This window comes from Hippichthys cyanospilos, chromosome 3 (genome assembly GCF_059441005.1).
Source record: "Hippichthys cyanospilos isolate Australia breed blue-spotted pipefish chromosome 3, RoL_Hcya_1.0, whole genome shotgun sequence".
In the NCBI taxonomy this organism is placed as follows: domain Eukaryota; kingdom Metazoa; phylum Chordata; class Actinopteri; order Syngnathiformes; family Syngnathidae; genus Hippichthys; species Hippichthys cyanospilos.
In genome coordinates this window covers 13,234,012-13,250,000 of record NC_142371.1, presented here as the reverse complement: position 1 = coordinate 13,250,000, position 15,989 = coordinate 13,234,012, and the positions used below count along the sequence as shown (strand labels likewise).

The following is a 15,989-nucleotide window of genomic DNA, read 5'->3' as shown; positions in this document are numbered from 1 at the left end:
ATGAATAAAAATGTTGGCTCTCCTTGATTTGGTTCCTTCAAACTTTGCCTTATAACAGACATCTCCAAAGTCCGGCCCGGGGGCCAAATTCGGCCCGTGGTCAATTTCCATCCGGCCTGCAGCCTCCGTCTATGAAATCAATAACGTCTGGCCCGCATGGAGAATTAATACCTTGGGCAGCAGCGCTGTTACCTGTGTGTGCTAAATGCTGCCATCTATAGGCTCAATTAGGAACAGCAAATTATGAGTGATTGACGGTTTGAGCCCCTAATTTTCTGAAATGGCGACAATCAACAAAAGGAGGAAAGTTGAGCTGCAGTGTGATGCAGTGAGCTGCGGTCAGCACTAGCAGCTTTATATGGCCAACTTTTACTGACAGCTAGATAAGGACAAGTTTCAGAGAGATTCGAGCAGTTGGCAAGAAAATGCTAAGCTTGTTCGGGTCAACGTATTTGTGTGAGAAGACATTCTCGGTTATGAACTTAAATAAGAGCCGTGTGAGGACACGGCTATCGGACTCTCACTTACAGGACATCTTGCGCATCCATACTACTGCCATAGAGCCACACCTGGCCTTTGTCCTGCACTCCAGATCTCAATTTCACCCATCACACTCAAGCGGACAAGTCATTTTTCATTTACGAAGTCTGAACATGTTTTTTCTCTTAAGTTTTCACTCCAGAATAATATCCATTTAAAATCCAATCAACATTTATAGTTACTAATTTCATATTTTAAATGAGCCCTGCACTTGTTGATATAACTATTACTTGTTCATTTCTCTGTTAGTGTTTAAAAATTCTATAAATATTACACTGCCATGGTGAGATATTTTTTTATGTTTCAAATGTAATTTGCACCCAAGAGTACAACTGTTACAAAAACGTTACTGTTAAAAAAAAGTGAAATTGAGTTAATATTAAATTTCAATATTTAATGTCAATTCAATTTTGATATGCACGTTTCAAATCAACCAAAACAGACGCTTAAGATAGTTGAAATGAAAATAAAAAAAAGCAAATGTTAAAAACAGAACGGCTTGCTGAAATGTATTTAAATTAATTGCTGTTATATGTGAAGAACGCCTGCCAAGGTTGCCCCCCTACATTTTCAACACACCAAATCTGGCCTACTTTGCAAAAAGTTTGGACTCCCCTGCCTTATACTATACGTATGATATGTATATGTACCATACCCACTTACAGTAGTTGTATATGAGTAACAGTGCGGTCACTATTTATTTTAAGTAAATCTATATATATATATATTGATTGATATGTGTAATTGTTTATCACATTGACATCTATCTTACATGGTGTTTTCTTGCAGGAATGTATAAAGCTGCAATTTGGACCGCCACAGAATTAATTCAAACCTCATCACATGGTTCCTCCAGGGCAAAGCAAAGTGCTGCACTAAGCTGTCAAGTGCCATGCTATGATCTGCACAGCAACAGAGAAGCCTTACTTTCAGTAGGACTAACAAATTGTGTAAACAAATTTTGCTCATTCACAACATCTTGAATCTGAATCATAAGTGAAACCATATTTCATATTTAGAGCAAAAATAATAGTGGAAGGCATCAAACCTAATGAAGTCACACATTTATGTTGCATAACAGTCTGGTGAAAAATGGTGAGGTTGAAAACTGTCTAATGGATTAGTTATGAGAATTTCAGCAATTTTAAAGGGCCCCTGCCATGATGGTTCAAACTTTCCAAAGTGAAATATATGCATATGAATTAATTTGGCACATTGGTGATTTAAATTCAAATTAAAACGTTTTCCTTTTTTGGTACCAAACTTTCTAACCAAGAAGTGAAACGTCTCGTTGACTGAAGACACACCTTCCTCCATATGGCTGCATCCAACATCTATCCATTTATCATCTTGACCGCTTATTCTCATGAGGGTCCCGAGGCACTGGAGCCTATCTATCAATCTTATCTTACCCAACTGGCTAGTCTCACTGCGGTGGGAGGGTCATGCGCTTATGTAAACAAACATTAAAGGGACACTGTGTAAGATTTAGATCGTTTTTCATTAAAAATGAATAAATTAAATGATCAATGATCTAAAACTTGCAAATAAATGGTTAATGACCAACAATATGTTTTAAATATGATTGTAGGTCTAATTATCATTAAATTATATTACATGGGGGATGGCACTTATGTGGAGGCTGCCATGTTTGTTATAGCTACGGACGACAATAATAAATGCAGCACCTCCTGCTGTTCGTAATGAAAAACACATCACATTTTATACAGTGTCCCTTCAAACGGCATCATGACACAACCCGTTTTAACGCATGAATGAAAGCATTTAATTTAAAGTAGAAATACATTTGTTAAAGAAAGGCATACTGGAACCCATGATGAATAAAATGAGGTTACTCACGGATATTTGGAAGACACGGTGATCCGCGATAAGGTAAGGAATAGTATGTATGTTGCATACAGACGATTTGGCTGTGTTGACATTTCACACTGCTGTATGTGAATCTGTCTTCTTCTGTTCAATATTGTGCAGGAGTCACATCCTGGTGTTTTTTGTTGGTCACTATGTCCATTTGTATAAATCATTTGTGAATTACATTAGAGGACAGCATCACCGGGTTATTTGTTGGCAGCGTCACTGGGATGCGCTACAGCTTGCTTGTCAGATAACAACACTTCAGCAATGATGCGCATTGTCTACTAATCTCATATTTACAAAGACTATGAAGTTCAGTCCTATCTCCTTCTGGTTCCTATCAACTTCTGCCACCTTCTACAAACCACACCCATCTGAGTCTCAAAAAACAGGTGATGACCTTACATCTCAGGGTTCACTAAAGTCACTAAATGACATAGCTGAAAACCTGAAATAAAAACCACCACATCACTGTTGGTGACGTAATCACAGTGCCAAGCTGAACACATTCATCTTTCAGATGTGCTAAGACTTTTTATGTTGTGTTTCATAGAGACAAAGAGTGGCTGTAAGTTGATTTGAATGCTTGATGTGGAGTCAGCGGATGCTGGAAGCTATTGATGTTGAAGAGAAAAAATGCTGCAAGTCAGGCAAAAAGACTAAAATAGAAGCCATGGCTAGGTGCCATGGAATATTCCATGGCTATGTGCCATGGAATAAATAAGCATGACCATACAAAGAATAATAGCAACATCAGCAAACACAAAACATGTAATTGCGACTGTTTCACTGCAAGACAAATCAGTTTGTTGTTGACAAAGGCTCGTGGACAATTAAAAAAAAAAAAAGCCAACGAGCTTTCAAACTAACAGCTATATCACAAATAAACACCAAAAACCATGTTACAGATGTATTTAGGTCCATCTTATTGTGCTCTGTATTGCATGAATAATATTTATAAAAGATACATACTGTAAATATTAGGCCAATTTGTAAATACATTAACAGAACAAACTAGAAGACTAGAAGAGTTTGTATCCCCCTTGCTGCACGTATAAAAACTTCTGTGAATTCTTTAAACAAGATATGGGTGTGTCTAATTTTTTTTGTCTAAATACTAAAGACATTTAAATACGGATGTTAGCTCTTTTTTTTCTAGTGTTTCTAAAGTGTCTGGTTGTGCTGGGGTCAATAGCACTGGAAAAGGAACACAAGATTTTCGACACCATGCTCCTCCAACAAACCACACAGTAAAGAATAAAAAAAAAAAAAAAAAAATATATATATATATATATATATATATATATATATACAGTCGGCCCCCGGTTTACGAACACCCTGTTTTACGAACAATTCGATTTATGAGCGTGGACCACGGAGATTTTTGTCCCCCACTTACGAGCAAACCTTTCGTCTTACGAACAATCCGACATGCCGGCCATTGTGTAAGCAAATATATTTTCGCTTAGCTGCGTCAAAAAAATCAGCAGTTGACGCTTGTGACAGTAACGTGAACGCTATTGCTCTTACAATGTCACAGTCACTGTCTCAGTCACGGTGTCAGTCACGGAGATGCCATATGCTATTGGTCGATTAAGGTCACCCAGTCTCACTCACGGAGATTCTATTGGCCGGCGTCACGTCAATCACAGAAATGCCGATATGCTATTGGCCGAACGCCTTTATCTAGCTTGATGGCACAGCTGGTCGGGATGGAAGGAAGGAGAGAAAATGAGTGAAAAACGGAAGGAAGGAATGTTGTGAAGACTTTGCAAACTTTATCTGTTAGACATAGCTTCAAAAATTGCTAGTAGCGGTAAAGGAAGAAGTAAGAGGATGATGACAATAGAAACGAAGCAGGAGATAATAAAAAAAAAAGAAGGAGGCACACGCATAGTTAACCTTGCTCGTGACTATGGACGGAACCGCTCAGCAATCTTCTAAGGGCAAGACTTTCTTTGCCGGGGTACGGACCTCGCTTGGCAACAAAATGGAGAGGCTTCTTCTATTATGGATTAAAGAGAAGGAAATTGCCGGTGATATGTTTTAGCATCTCCGTGACTGACACCGTGACTGAAACAGTGACTGTGACATTGTAAGAGCAATAGCAATATCAGCGTAACTGTGTTAACTTTGCGGGTTGGTCTCTGCTCCCCTCCGCCTCCACCCAGCTCAAGTCACGTCGCCCCAAAGGTAAATGTCATTTTTCCTTTGTATATGTTATTTAATTTAACTGTACAGTAGATTATGTTACTCATATTTAATATGTGTATAAAGTCGTGATGTTTTTACCCAAGGTATTTGCACGCGTTGCACGCATTCACGAATTAACATAGGTTTGGATTGCCCGTCATACGAGCAGTTTGAGTTACGAGCGTAGCCGCTGAACGGATTAAGTTTGTAACCCGGAGGCCCACTGTATATTATATATATATATCTCAGAGTATATATATATATATATATATATATATATATATATATATATATATATATATATATCTCAGAGTATATATATATATATATATATATATATATATATATATATATATATATATACAGTGGTAACTCGGTACTCGACCATAATCCGTTCTGAGGTGGTGGTCGAGCACCGATTTGTTCGAACACCGAAACCAATTTTCCCAAAAGAAATAATGGAAAGTATGTGTGCACAAGTAAATGTGCACAAGCAGTACATGATAACGATAAAGATAAAGATAAAGATAAATAAAGCATTATAAACCATTTTGTATAATTTACTTACGTTTTGGAGAGTGGTTGATGGCATACAGGAATGGATGTGGAGAGGACGGGAGGGAGTTACTCCTTCCATGATGACGCTAGCTAACTGCGACGCGAGGTACACTCGTACACCGCGTTCATATTTTGCTATAATTTCCTTCTTCGGTTCAATAGTGGTCCTCATTGTTTTCCTCTTTGCCTTCCCCTTATCACTGTCTTTCTTTGGACCCATTATTAAGGGCTAGAGCAACACGAAAAAGTTTAAATCCGGGAAGAAATACTCGAACAAACGTCTTACTCCGCTGGCGGTCTGAGTTGAACTGGCGCTTACCCGCTGGCCGAGAAGGGCCGAGGAGCGCGTTCGGGTCGGCTCGGCTAGTCGAGAACCGAAAATCTGTTCGAGGTCCGATGCATTATCTACTTGAATTTTTTGGTCGAGCACCGATTTGGTCGAGTATAGAGGCGGTCGAGTACCGAGGTACCACTGTATATATATATATATATATATATACATACTTTACATGTCTAACATTTAGTATTTTGTCGAGAATTCATTTGAAAACCCCATTGTTTTTCATGTTCAAATAATACAGTTCAAAACAAATTTTGCCCCTTGCTGTCAACTGAAAATGACATTTACAATTTGCTGGTAACAAAGCAAAGTCAGCTGGGATAAGCTGCTCTCGAAAATGGATGGATGGAAGGACAGACAACCAATCAAGGCCTACCTGTTTTGCTTAGGAATGTCACATTCACAAACTCAGTTATAAGTACAGAGGAACCCATGTTACAGCATCCCTGTCTTATGTTATTTTCATGTTGCAACATGTTGCGTTTTTTCATCCCCTCTTCATGGCATTTTTCCGGTTTTGCGACCAAAACAACTGTCATGACCCTAGTTGCTTCGCTGTATTTGTGCTGTTTCGTCTCCATCTGCAGGTGTTTTTAGGTAATTACGCTTATTTTCAGTTGCTGTCCCTGCAACACGTCACTACAATTCTGGTCTGCTATTGGCCGGTATCTCCTCACGGAGATGGTGATCTGCTATTGGTCGGCCTCACTTGTTTCAAAATGGCGGAACGATAAAGCTTTGTTCGATTGTGAGTGGTTACAAAATCGTGTTTATACTGCATTTTACTGCTTAATTTAAAGTTGAAAGGGTTAGCCATGGGTCCCAAGATTCCTAGTGATGTTAAAGAGAGAAGTAAGAAGATGATTTATTTGGAAACGATGCTGGAGACAACCCTTATTAGGAAATATGGGCATAACAAGCGGCACTCGAAGGTAACTAAGTTCTTACTAACACTTACTATACTATTTTGGTACCAATTTTTAATATGTATGTACATTTTTTATGTTTTTACCTGGGGTTCTAAACACATTAGCTATTTAACATAGGTTTGGATTGACCGTCACACGGTGAATTCACCTTACGAGCCCAAGCGCGGAATGTATTAATCTCATAACACGGGGGCCCTCTGTATCTTAAAGTATCTCTTTAAAAAAATGTAATTAAAGTAAGATTTTGTCCATGTACAAAGCATGGTTAAACTTCCTGAGTCTTGACACACATTAGATTTTTAATATAATGCTTATAAGTTGTTTTGTATGACAAAATAGTGTTGCTGATGCTGAAAAAAAAAAAAACCTGACAATTTGACTGACTGCAATGTTCATCCAAAAAAGTAGAACAAACATTGAACGAAACCACAACATTACAAAACCACATGTGAGATATACTACTATAAACAAAAAACAGACAGAATGATTTTAAGTTGAACTTAAATGTTCTATGCGTAGGATTTATGGTGCGACATCTGTATGCTTATGAGTAATCCTGTAAGTGATTCTGACATCCCCCACCATAAACTACATGTCATCTTTTGTAGATTTTATTATTTTATTTATAACAGATGTAGCTACATTAAAATGTGCTAATTATGCCTATACTGTATTCATAGTGAACACACTCAAAGAATATGGGAAAAATTGTGTTTTGCTTTGATAAGGAGACGTTCTTTGAATTATTACAGCAGGCTGTCACTTTAAATTACACATTACCTCAGATTAGGCACATCACACGCAGGGAACATGCGAACAAATATGAGCCAAATAGCTCTTCACATGTTAAGAGCAGGAGTGTGAGGCGACAAGTTTATACCCTGAGGAATTGCAGGTACTAGAAAGTCTGACAGGAGGGTTAACTGTTCTGTGATCAAACCTACTTAGATCTCAAGCTGATTGGGTGATGCAGCTGAACAGTGCAAGTTGACAAACACAGAATCTTAGGGCATACTAATGTGATGGGGGTATAGGCACATGAAAACCATTCTGTTTCAAAAGGAAGGTTTGTCATTTCAGATAAAAATCCAGGCACCTCACGGACACTTACGCTGAGCAAAACGACATTCACAAAACTCCCAAAGAGTGTGTATCGTGAAATTTATTGCACACGGTACGTTTTACAACTGCCATAAGGATAATGAATACTTTCTAGAAAACATTACAAATATCTAGTGAGCACACATGTGTCAGAATCCCCCAAAATTAAAGATGAAAAAACTGCCATAAGGATAATGAATACTTTCTAGAAAACATTACAAATATCTAGTGAGCACACATGTGTCAGAATCCCCCAAAATTAAAGATGAAAAAACATTTAAAAAAAAAAAAAAAACCCTAACGGACGCGTCTCTCATTTAGCCATTTTCAGCAGTAAAATGTGAATGGATGGATTAGTGATTTTTCATGTACCATTTGCTGTACCATTTGACGCAATTGTTTTCTGTGTTTGATCACGTGTTTCCAAGGTGAGCAATGATTGGTTGTTTACGAGGGCTGGGTGACAGAGTGAAAAAAATATATTTTGTTTATTTTTCTGAAGTCATTCTGGATGATTACAATTTAAATCCACGTAATTAATCCAAAATCCCAAACATAATTGGAAATTGGTGCACTTCATGTGTTTTTTAGCTGATTGAGGCACAAAAGTGTTTTTTCAATTCCACCTGTGGCTATGTTGTACATTGTTTATTTATAGGTTTACTTTATACACACACAGATTATATATATATATATATATATATATATATATATATATATATATATATGTGTGTGTGTGTGTGTGTGTGTGTGTGTGTGTGTACACACACACACACACAAAAGTGTTCATGGTTTTCTTAAATACCACAGAGTGTTCTCTGGATTTTCCCTTCCCGGATAGGATTGAGAGCTTTGTGAATTGTGGGCTTGAAAGCCCTTCAATTCTTGAGAAAAAGATCTGACTCAAAACATGAACTTTTCCTCATTGAAACACTGATATGTTCATTATTGCGGGTGTGGTTTTGAACCGTTGCACTGCATCATACTTAAAGAGTTCTCATTTTCAGTCTTTAGCAACACCAAAAACCACTGGACTCCAAACAATCAGTACTTGAAAGTACTTGAGAACAGTATTTGAAATGACTTTTAGGGACAATGCTGAAATAACTTGCGTTCCCATGACGGCAGATTGATGTTATTTAAAGAACAAGTACTGTATCTTTATGGTTCCGTGCTGTGCCATGTGTTTTCCCCGTTTACACACTGTTTGGATGCAAAGATTCCAACCGATGGGTGCTAAGATAATGCAGGCGGCCATAGGCTAGTCCCAAAGTTGACGTTGGGGAAAAAAGAACCGCGCCTGGCACTGCAGTGAAAGTGAGCCCCAGCCACAGCCAGCCTCAGCCATCTCCCGGCAGGGAGGAGGCGTCGCCGGCTGGCCGCGTTACGCCTACATCACAAATCCAAGTGCATCAACAGCACAGGGCTCCTTAAGTTGCACTTAGAACCCTGTGCGGATGCAGCGGCGGGGGAGGCAAAGCGAACGCCGTGTTCCTGCCGGAGGTGCGACATTTGCGGCGCGGGGGAAAGTCTCCCGCTCACCCAACGTTCCCCTCCTTCTCGGCAGCGACGTAACAACATGTCGGCAGAGGACGGCCATGTTTTGCTGGTTATGTCGACACACGGAGGAGGAGGAAAAGTAGACCCGACGTTTCTCGGTCCCTGACTCCCTGCTTGGCTTCATTCCCTCTGTAGACTCGGCGACGACTCGTCAGAGTACAACTCGAACATAGAAGGACCTCAAAATCGTCCAAAAACTTGGTGGACGCATTTTACGCACAGGTGAAAATAAGCAAGCAGGAAAGCAAAGTTCACGCGGTGAGACAAGTTAATATTTTGACTCGGACGTGGAGCTGTTTGGAAAAAACTGAGAAAACAGACATATACGCTTCCAAGCACTTTTGACTTGCGGGACTTTGGATCTAAATGAAAACTGTAAACATTTCTTACCTGTCCGCTGTTCTGTAGGATGCTCGGGTAGCGAGCGTTACGGTCCCAAAGCAAAAGAATGCGCAAAAGCTATTGAAAACACTGTAGGTCCAGTAGCTAGGCAGACAACAGGCGACAGGAGAGAGAAAAATTGGCGATCACAAGGAGATCTACGCCAAAAGCCACATGATCGCCGACGTCAGAGTACGTATTTGCATGGCGCACCGTGTCACCGGTATCCGTCCATCGTGGCTGCGTGCTGCTGAAGCCGCGAAAAGTTCGCACGAGGGCAGCAGAAAGTGTACCAACTCTCCTGCCCGGGTGACAGAGGCTGTGCCGATGCAACCATGAAGCATGACGGCCGGTGTTTAGGTGAATCAAGTCCGTGTTGTTACTGTGCTGATGTCGGCCATGGTCTGTTCCGACCTCATTGGATATGAAATCACCACGAAGGGGCGTGGCTTTCACAGCCAAGCGTCTCCCCCTCTACGTCATTTTCTCCTCCTTCGGGTCTTCAGGGGTGTGTGTGAGACGCATATCCTCGGCGCCTGGAAAACTATCATGCAACAGTGACCTCTTCCGGACTCATTATAGAACTGAGTGGTGATCTTACCTACCGATGCGTCCAGCTTTATGCATGAAATAGTTAATTCCTGACCGACGATTAGAGATGGACCAAAAAAAAAAATAGCCGTGTGAAGCATTTGAAGCATTAGCCCTTATTGATTTGAAAAAAAAAGTCAAATCTTTGAAGCCTTATAACATACAGCACAGCAGGGGAATCTGGTGGTCAGGTAGAGTCGTGGCAGGTACAATCCACAATCATTCGACGAAATGGAGTATACTGTATTCCAATATAACATCATAAAATGTGCTCCAGTTAAACTAAAGACGATATGTACACGAGGGGATTGTGCTCACGCTACAGTGAAAATAAGAAAAATCTTTATGCTTTATTTTTTATGTTTTTTTCTTTTTTTTTAATGTTTTTTTTATTATTAAATTCTTATTTAAGAACAAAAAATCGTCTCACAGGCCAGTGAAATGCTGGTGTTGAAAGGTAGTCCGGAGCCAGGACATACAGATTTGGGTATGTGGTACACATTGATGAACAACCATTCACACTCACAAATACACTTAAGGGCACTACACTTAAGTATCCAATATACCTAACATGCATGTTTCTTCTTCTTCTTGGTAATGTTAGAAATTGACTTCCCACAGTGAAACAATCATGATGTTACCAGAGCTGGTCAGTTCGTCCGCGCCGTCATACTTATGAATTTATGCTGAATGAATGAGGCACCAGGATTGCAAATTCACTTAGGGCAGTCCCACTTCCCTTCTCCTGCCGCCAAGTTGCAAACTTCGAAAGTGCACCATAACACTTCGCTGTTCTTTTTCTGGAAAAGTACGTATTCCATAGTCCATCTATGCATTAACCCTTAATAACTGCAAACATCTAAATGCGGGCTTTCTATCAGTCTATAAACGCTGATTTAAATTAGGAAGAATGATTAGGTTAAATTACTTAGATATTTTATTCATTTACAATAAATGATTTATCAAGTCAATAAGATTTGTAGCTAATGAGGCTTCTGTCTTCCATTCTAGTGGTTGCTATGGAAATAAATTGAAATAAAAAATAGAGTAGCAGTTGTGGTCCACTCGCAATTTTTTTTTACAATTCAAAACATAATAAATGGAAAATGTTTTGTGGAAAATAACATGTAAACATATTCGTAGGACTGATTGAGAAAAGTAAGATTTAGCAATATCTAGCGGTGAACTAAGGGAATGGAAATAAAAAAAACGCGCACTATGGGATCTTAGAATACTACTATAATACTACAACTACAACTACACTACGTTCGCACAATTCTTCTCCTTCGAATATACGCAGAAAATGGCGGTGAAACATATCAGCCTGGTATAGCACGATCCGCGAAAGACAATAACTGATTACCATACCCAGTTTGGTAAAAAAAAAAAAAGTACGCTGCTGTATGATGCCCCTGAAGTGCAAATGAAAAAATCACGACACAAATTAAAAAGAGAAAACACGTTTACAAAAGACGAAACAAACAAACTAAGAAAAACGTATGATGTGATAGAAGATATATATCACATCAAATACATTTATAAGGGATTTTTTTGCAAGTGAATGTTTTTTTTTCTTTTCTATGAGATGTTGACATTTTTTAAACGTTTTACCTTTAATTATTGGTTCACCTTCCTGTGGCAGAAATAACCAAACTTTTCCTGGAGTTAATTGTCATGCATGCACACCGATCAAGGTGGTTTCTCGATTATGTTGTAACACTGGCAGCAAGATTTTGGCAATGTCAAATGTTCACTATCGCACGTATTGATGCTGTCGAGAAAAGGCAACCACTGGGCCGATTGATGCGCCTCGAGCACATGAAGTGAACCGATTGGCGCCAGAAATTAATTGTGATGGAAGTTAAAAGTCACTAGATGGTGCTAAACGATTGTGAGGTGATATATTCCTGTGTACAGTACAGTTTCTCCAGTTGTCAAATTGAATTAAATGACTACTGAAATGAATAAAATTCTGATAATTCAAAAAAGATGTGACTTCTTTTACTGGTAGTTTGTGCCAAAAGCAATACGTTATTGTAATGTCTTTATTTTTTACTTCACAATACAGCAGCTTGAAAAAAGATTAAAATACCTAAGTAATTAAAATAATAAAACGATACAAATCATACACACCGTTGTTCAAATTCAAAGTTTTTGTGATATGAATAAATCAAAACCATATTCATTTACAAACCAAAAATGTTGAATTTAACCTGTTATATTAAAGTGGAAAAATGTAAAAAAAACAAGTGAGGACTGGGTGTGTCCATTCTCAAACAAACTCATGGGGACACAATCACACTAGGGATTTTCAAATTATTCATTTATTTATTTTTATGATTTTGACATCACCATACACACAAACACACACACGCACACACAGGGAGAGCATCTCCAAACAGGAGGGCCAGGGCAAGCTGGAATTGAACCTGAGACCTCTGAACTGTGAAATTAAACTTTTTGGAACCTTTAACCATGTTACAATGTTAATTACTCACCCTAACACCACTAAAGTATTATTTTTTTCTTCCTTGACTCATCTCTAAGGATTGTTGCCTGATGCTGCGCTCTAAGCAAAGGCCCCGCCCGAGCAGATAAAAACTACTTGCATTCTCATGTCTCACTCGATATTGTCATAACTCAGAGGAACACCCTCTTACCCCCTCTAAACCACCCCCGTGACGTCTGTGCAGACTAAACACACTCCCTCATTATTCAAGCAGCCATGCCTCTTTTATGTTGGTTTTAGCACCTGAGAAAAGATTTTGCCTCTAATTGGCCAAATAAACAACAACTTTTTATTTATTAATTACAACGTTTTTCTGTAGAACATGTTGAAGGGGCAAATATGTGTTTTTGGCTGCAAGATATTTACAAGTTTGTTTGGTCTTCCATTTGCTCTTCGCCACAAATGGTTGACAATTATCCAAACGGTGAACCTTTGCCAAGAAAAGAGTACATTTGCTGTAAAATTACAAATGAAAACTGGCATAATTCCTTCAATTGCATGACGAATAGCACATTAATGCTAATGACTGCTAATTATTGGGGAATTTTTCTTCTGCAACTAATTTCTTTCATTTTTCAATGGGAAGTATAGTTTACATCTTCTTTTGGGTTTCTTGATGTTGTAAAAGCACAGTTGTCTACATAGTTTGGATACCCCCAAACTATGTTGCTTTTTTTCTTTGTTACTGCTTTGTGGGCAGTCCTCTTCAACTTTAGAAAGATGTCATGAAGGGAACGAGGCAACCACGGTTTCAGTCAGGGAAACATTTCCCTTCTTGATCAGAAAGTTCGTGACTAATAAAACTCATATTTCAGAAGAAATTAAATCACCAATGTGCCAACTTTAAGATTTACTCATTCATTACGCGTATACAGTGGGCCCCCAGTTTACGAACAGTTTCCCTCTTTTACGAACGTGGACCGCGGCGTTTATTGTCCCCCTCTTACGAATGTGGACCGCGGAGTTTATCGTCCCCCTCTTACACACAACCCTTTCATTTTGTGAACAATCCAACATGCCGATCAATGTGTCCGTTTTTTTTTCTTCGCTTTGTTACATCGATTAAAAACAACTGTTCTAGCATGTCACGGTAACGCCGATATGCTATTGCTCTTAGAATGTCACAGTCACTGTCTCAGTCACCATGTCAGTCACGGAGATGCCGATATGCTCTTGGTCAATTAAAGTCACAGTTCCGGTCTCAGTCACGGAGATGCGGATATGCTATTGGCCGAACGCTTTCATCTAGCTTGATGGCACAGCCGGTCGGTGTGTTGTGAAGACTTTGCAAACTTTATCTGTTAGACATGGCTTCTAAAATTGCTAGTATATATATATATATATATATATATATATATATATATATATATATATATATATATATATATATATATATATATATATATATATATATATATAGTCGGCCCCCGGTTTACGAACACCCTGTTTTACGAACAATTCGATTTATGAGCGTGGACCACGGAGATTTTTGTCCCCCACTTACGAGCAAACCTTTCGTCTTACGAACAATCCGACATGCCGGCCATTGTGTAAGCAAATATATTTTCGCTTAGCTGCGTCAACAAAATCAGCAGCTGACGCTTGTGACAGTAACGTGAACGCTATTGCTCTTACAATGTCACAGTCACTGTCTCAGTCACGGTGTCAGTCATGGAGATGCCATATGCTATTGGTCGATTAAGGTCACCCAGTCTCACTCACGGAGATTCTATTGACCGGCGTCACGTCAATCACAGAAATGCCGATATGCTATTGGCCGAACGCCTTTATCTAGCTTGATGGCACAGCTGGTCGGGATGGAAGGAAGGAGAGAAAATGAGTGAAAAACGGAAGGAAGGAATGTTGTGAAGACTTTGCAAACTTTATCTGTTAGACATAGCTTCAAAAATTGCTAGTAGCGGTAAAGGAAGAAGTAAGAGGATGATGACAATAGAAATGAAGCAGGAGATAATAAAAAAAAAAATACGAAGGAGGCGCACGCGTTAACCTTGCTCGTGAGTATGGCCGTAACCGCTCGGCAATCTTCTAAGGGCAAGACTTTCCCTGCCAGGGGACGGACCTCGGTCGACAACAAAATGGAGAGGCTTCTTCTATTATTGATTAAAGAGAAGAAAATCGCCGGTGATATGTTCTCGTTTAAGAAAACAAATAAATAAATTCTGCGGGTTGGTCTCTGCTCCCCTCCGCCTCCACCCAGCTCAAGTCACGTCGCCCCAAAGGTAAATGTCATTTTTCCTTTGTATATTTGTTATTTAATTTAACTGTACAGTAGATTGTTACTAATTTTTAATTTGTGTATAAGAGAGTCGTGATGTTTTTACCTAAGGTTTTTGCACGCGTTGCATGCATTCACTAATTAACATAGGTTTGGATTGCCCGTCATACGAGCAATTCGAGTTACGAGCATAGTCGCTGAACGGATTAAGTTTGTAACACGGGGGCCTACTGTATTTAACTGTGGAAAGCACTATGATACGGATCCTTTAAGTGCCCCTCAATAACTCTAAATAAAGTTCAGAGGCTTTAGTTTGCTTGTTGCTCTGCGCCATTCTACTCTACACCATTCTAGTCTACACCAAAGGATATTGCGTCTTCACCCCCTTTCAATCCGCTTGTAGCCCCTTCTCACCTTGCCAATGTCGTTATTTTACGCGACTTGAATGTGCACATGGTGTGTACAATAACAAAATGGAGCGTGCGTAAAAATTATGATACTTGCTGCTTGGAATGCGGTTATTTGGGATTACTGCATCAACCAGGATGATATTGATTGATGAAGTCCATCGAAGGAAGGTTGTGGAAGTAAAGACTTTTTCATTCTTTTTCCTCATTTTGTCATTCTTTGGTAATGGAGGCTATTTTCCCCATCCCTACATGTCTGTGTTGCATATTCAAATCTGTCTGGGACCAATCAATGACCTTCAAACAGTTTACAGTACATTTTGTAACAAGGCTATGTTTTTGGATCCAAAACACAACAAGTACAAATAAAAGCGAGTACAGGAGAGTAGGGCCGAGATTTCTGGGTGGAAAATAACACTTTCTGTTCCCAATCTCTATTTTGAACAGTTTTTACTGGCCTCTGATCTCAAAATGTCAGTAAGTGTATGACTAAGACTTAAAATGTATTTGACTTCACAATCTATATGGCCCTCTGACAGAAACTACAATTACAATATGGCCCACAATAGAAATGAGTTTGACACCCCTGCCTTAAGGCAATGCTTCTCAAATAGTGGGGAGGGCCGCCCTGGGGGGCACGAGGTGATGTCAGGGGGGTTGCGGATGACCCCCGGGAAAAGGCTTTGTTTTTGTCATGTGAAGTGTAATTTCAATAAAATAGGAATTGTAAGCATTTTTTTTTTTTTTTTTAGTTTCAGGGACTTTGATG

At 39.2% G+C, this 15,989-nt stretch overlaps 1 protein-coding gene across 3 annotated transcripts in view; it reads right to left on the bottom strand.

Annotated features, from left to right (window-relative positions):
* Positions 1-9,877, bottom strand: part of zhx2a (zinc fingers and homeoboxes 2a) — a 41,358-nt gene extending 31,481 nt beyond the window's left edge. For 2 of the 3 annotated variants that reach the window (XR_015865165.1, XM_088411251.1), the window contains exon 1: positions 9,487-9,877. The gene's annotated coding sequence lies outside the window, so the exon portion shown is untranslated. The remainder of the gene's footprint in view (positions 1-9,486) is intronic. The other variant, XM_088411252.1, reaches the window with a different exon arrangement.
* Between the last annotated feature and the right edge of the window lie 6,112 nt (positions 9,878-15,989).